Source organism: Astatotilapia calliptera, chromosome 1, assembly GCF_900246225.1.
Source record: "Astatotilapia calliptera chromosome 1, fAstCal1.2, whole genome shotgun sequence".
Lineage (NCBI taxonomy): Eukaryota > Metazoa > Chordata > Actinopteri > Cichliformes > Cichlidae > Astatotilapia > Astatotilapia calliptera.
This window is the reverse complement of record NC_039302.1, coordinates 33,732,519-33,737,707: the sequence shown is the minus strand read 5'-3', so window position 1 is coordinate 33,737,707 and position 5,189 is coordinate 33,732,519. Positions and strand designations below refer to the sequence as shown.

General features: G+C 41.0%; 1 long non-coding RNA gene across 2 annotated transcripts; it reads left to right on the top strand.

Annotated features, from left to right (window-relative positions):
* The first annotated feature begins 1,072 nt into the window (after window positions 1-1,072).
* Window positions 1,073-4,453, top strand: LOC113024444 (uncharacterized). Of its 2 annotated transcripts, XR_003272666.1 has the most exons (4): window positions 1,073-1,235; window positions 1,310-1,437; window positions 1,520-1,836; window positions 3,709-4,446. It is a non-coding gene; the product is annotated as an uncharacterized LOC113024444 (long non-coding RNA). The 2 variants fall into 2 exon arrangements; XR_003272663.1 differs by having other exon boundaries at window positions 1,205-1,437; window positions 3,709-4,453.
* The last annotated feature ends 736 nt before the right edge of the window (window positions 4,454-5,189 follow it).

The window sequence follows — 5,189 nt, the reverse complement described above, 5'->3', positions numbered from 1 at the left end:
AAAATAGAAACAATAAATAAATAAAATAAATATTTATTTTCTCCAATTCAAACAGAGGGGAGATATAGATATAATTAATTGATTTATTCAAAGTCAACAGACTTTGACTAAATCAAAAAAGCATAAACTCTGTATTTTTACAATAATGTAATCCCTACTGATTTCCATGGAAGGTAACATATATCAGGCAGCACGGTGGCACGGTGGTTAGCACTGTTGTCGCACAGCAAGAAGGTCCTGAGTTCAATTCCACCATCAGGCCGGGGTCTTTCTTTGTGGAGTTTGCATGTTCTCCCCGTGTTTGCTTGGGTTCCCTCCGGGTACTCCGGCTTCCTCCCACCGTCCAAAGACATGCAACTTGTGGGTATAGGTTAATTGGATAATCCAAATTGTCACTAGGTGTGAATGTGCGAATGAATGTGAGTGCGAATGGTTGTCTGTCCCTGTGTGTTGGCCCTGCGACAGACTGGCGACCTGTCCAGGGTGTACCTTGCCTCTTGCCCTATGACAGCTTGGATAGGCTCCAGCGCCCCCCGTGACCCTGAAAAGGATAAGGGGATGGATGGATGGTAACATATATCTTCATTATCATATTTTTGCAGGTGTATTAGAACAAAGTGAATGAATTGTAATTTTTAAAAGCTCTAATATTTTTGCATTTAAAAAACATAATCTCAAGTCTGAAAGTGTTCCAGGCACACTTGTTGAAACACCAATTCCTTATGTTCCTGCAGCTGGTTTAGAATTATATTCTCCACATACAAATCAAGTGAACCAAAAGAAATCATATTGGGGTTTTTTTTATTTGTTTGTTTTTTATTAATGCCATTTAATGCCACATAGGCATTAAATGACATAGGGCTCTTTCACTGTGTCACATCAATGTCATAGCACGCTGTGTGAGGCAGGTTGGATTGAATCCCAAAATACACTCAAGCAGGACTGAACTCAAACCTCAGCTTTATTGTTGGATTCACCCAAATATAATAACTAAACTGAAAGGCACTAGAAACTAAACTAAACTAAACAGACTTACTGACAGAACACACAGCCAAGAAATGAGAGTGTCATGGTCCGTGGTCCTGTGTCTGTGGAATGCGTGATGCTCGGGTAGCCACACCCCCGGGCTGGGCCATCACTAGCACACCTGCTCTCCATCCCGGTGATTACACGGAGATCCACTTAATCCGGCGCTGAAGGATGCTCCACGCCAGTCCGTAGTCATCCCCACAGTGGTAACCAGACTTCCACGAAAAGTGTGCATTCTCTTCTGCTTGGAACTTTGTTTAACCTGCCTACTTCTGTCCAGATTTCTACTCGGCGTCTGCTACCTGCCTGTCCTCCGGCTCAACTGGATCTCGCGGCGCTCACCTGGCCCACTCGCCATTCCACGGACTGCCACACTTCCCTCCCGAGCTCCCACGGTTCCGTTCTATCGTAAGCCCCTACTCTAACTCAGTCCTGATATGTTCTCCCCGCTTCCTGGCTCCCTAGTAATCATCTCCCCTTTCTATTGCAGCCCCCCGCCGTCCCGATCCCGGCTTCCTCGTGTCATTGTTTCCCCGGATTTTTAGTTTCTGTTTTGCTCTCTACTTTCCCCGGGTCGCCTTTCGTTGTTTTAATAAAGTGTCTTTTTGTTAGCTCGGAGTCTGCGCCTGGATCCTTTCGTGCCTGCGCACCACAGCGCATGACAGAGAGAGAACAGAGGGGAGATGCAGACATGAATACACGGGGCAAACGAGGTGGAAACACAGCTGAACGTAATCTAACAAAGGAGATAGGAGCCAAAACTGAACATACTGTACACAGGACAGGAAACTGTCAAAGTAAAAAAGAGTAAGTATGAGAAACACACACTGAGATGCCGTATTATAATGTTAGCTTTAGTGACCAATTTTTTTAAAGGCACTTTATTAATTAATGGCTCTTTGTCCAGTAACCACTTAGGTGGTAAGGGGGAAAAAAGAATTGTGTAAAAACTGTGGTAACCAGGAAAATGATGAAAAGGTGTATTGCAGATGAGAAAATATTGTAATATGTGTGTGAAGTTGAGAAAGCATATATTTTAAATTAAATTGTACTTTTTAACCTAAACTTAAGTTCAATTGTAAAATATGATGCCAGAAAAGAGTCAGACTGCCTTCTGATTAGATGCTATGTGATGATGCTTACTAATGCTGACTTTGCCAGATGTTGTTCTTCCTTGCCATCCTATACTAGAATCATACACTAAAAAAGTGAGTGTGACACAAATTCTGGAGCGAGCATATGATTGATTTATCTACTGCATTCAGCTTTGACTCAAGGGGTTTGTTGACCTTCTATTCAACAGTTTTTCACCGGAACTCTCAATATGAGGTCCAAAGAGAAGTTGCACGTGAACGAGGCTCACAAACAAACAAAATAAACTCACCTAGACAGAACAGCAACATATTGTAGATGCATATCCACTGTGTGTTGTGTTAGGTTTTATGTAGTGGAGACATGTGATTGCTTATTGAGAAAAGGTTTCTCCATCGCTCAGAGCCGCTTTGCCTGCATTTCAACTCTCTTTGCGCGGCCCACACAGAGAGGGGATTTAATAGATTTAATGTTGCTTTCTCATCAGCAAGACATCATGGCAATGTTGCTTACCTCTGCTTCACTGATGCTTTTTTCTTTCTCTATCCAGCTAGGGATTAGGTAACACGGACATTGTTTTCCCACTGAAAAGATGGAGCACAGACGATGCTTACCGCTGCTTTAGCAACTTCCTGCTGTTCTCTATGCGATGTTTATAAGCCACATACTGATCTTTCATGTATCTCATTCAGGCCGTGGTCTACTATATATGTTTGTATACTTTCAAATCCATTAAGCATTCATATATAAATTTTAAAAACTATAAAACCTAAATACTTCTACATTTACATGTGAAAATTCAGTGTGTAGGCTTTGTTGCACAGAGAGAGAAAAATTATCTATAAAGCAGAGGTAAGCAAAGCTGTCCCAGTGTTTTGCTGATGACAAAGCTACATCAGGACTTTTAAATCCCTCTCCATGTGGGTCATGCAGAGAGAGAGAGAGCATAAGCAAAGACCTCTTCCCAATGGGTAAATACTCATCTCTCCTACATAGGGGCTACCACCACCCACACAGCATACACAGGCTATGTAGGCAATGTGTTACTGCGCTGTGCTGGATGAAGCTAACGGACTATGCTCCTCTGTAATGCTGATATCATGGAAATGTAGGGTACTGTCTGGGTATCAAAGGGTCTGTATAGGTTCTTAGACATCCAGGACATGGAAGTCTTGAGTGATTAAAAAGAGGCTAATTGGAATTCTTTAGATTTCTAAAAACATGTCACCTCTCATTCAAGAGGCTTCTTCAGTTCTAAAACAACTGAGGGAGAGTCCTAGGTATGAGGTGAAGGACATAAATGGCCTCCTTTATTACTTTGTCTGTGAATGACCATTGTTAAACAGGTAGTGGCTTTTAAGACAAGCTATCAGCCACATACAATACAGTCTTGAGATCCCTCCCTAAGTGTTTCAATCCCCAGTAAAGGCCTAGCAGAGCCTGTAAGGAAAGGAAACAGCATTTGGTGGTATCTGTTGGTTTGAGATTTCAGGCAGACATTGGCTGGAAAGAATTTTGGGACAGTTACTTAAAAACAATTCTTATATTTAAATTCATTTTTCTATCCATTTTCTGTCACTTATCCAGGTCCAAGTCATGGTGGCTGCAGTCTAAGCAAAGATTCCCAGACCTCCCTCTCCCCAGTCACCTCGTCTAGTGAGGGATTCCCAAGCCAGAAAAGATACATAATCTTTACAGTGTGTCCTGCTTCTACCCTGGGGCCTCCTCCTGAGACATGCTCTACTTCAGGTTTTTCAAGTAAAACAAAGAAATGTACCCAGCATTTTCACACACACGATTGTAAAGTTTGCAAAATCATGCTCAAAACAAAGTCTTGAACCCTAATTTACCTCCCGGATGGACTTGCATCAACCAAGTTGTACTGGCTGTACCTTCTTCCCAGGATAACCTCCTTGAGAACTCCATGGGAATCAGCCGTGCCCAACCACCTGGTTGTCCCAGTCTGACATGTGGCTAAACTGTGCACAGACTTAATACTAAACAAGCGAAGTGAGATACGCCAAGATACAGGCACTGTGGAGGACTCAGCTTTGGTGTGTTTTCGCTTGTTACTGTCATCACATTTTTTTGTCAATACAAACAGTTCTTGGTCATAGATGAGAGTGACAGTGTAGATTTACCAGAACTGTAGATAAGTGGGTTTGGTTTCACACGCAGGTTTCTCTTCACCATGACTGACTGATACAATATCTGCATTACTGCAGCTCCACCAACTATCTGTCTGTTAGTTTAACATAATAAAATTATTTTTGTAGAATTACTTTTAAAACGTTTAGTAGACTAAATAAATATGTAGAATCTCTTGAAACAAAGTCTGCAGTTCAATCACATCTTTATTATTTCATTTGAACATGGTGGCAGTGTACAGAGGCCAAATAAGTGTCATTGTACAAAAACATATTCATCCAACTGTACATTAACTGCAGACAACAAATTAAATAGACAAGAAAAGTTAAGTTTTTTCAAGTTTTCTACTTAAATTGCAAAAAGACAATTTCACACAGGCTGCACTAAATCGTAGTGTCACCACATGAATGAAAGGCAATTCATTTACAATTGTTCTGCAATTTGAGCAAAAGTCCACTGTGTTATGATCTTTTCTCTCTTTTTTTTCTTTTCTTTAACCAAAATTACTTTTGTATAGTTTTGACATAAAATAAAATGAGCCAACAAGGGAAAATATTCACAGAGTGTTGACTCTCTTGTCTGACACTACTGCTTCTCTCTTTTCAGCTGAAATCCAGAGGAAAAAAAGGACAATTGAACTGGTGTTCTCTCAAAACGAGCTAGGCTTTGGTTAGCTCTGCATCGGCTTCCAGTAAGACTCCTTTAAAGTCATATGCTTTTTTTTTGCTTTTTTTTCCTCCTCTCCACAGAACCCTTTTAAACTACATGCCTGTGAAGACTGATACTCAGTAAGAAAGAGCTAAATGGAAATGAAAACAACAGGCCTTTGGAAATAGTAAACCCCATGTACAAGAGTGAAATAATGGCATAAAGCAGTGAGATTGATAATGCAAAGAAATGTCCTGCTGAGTATGGATCCA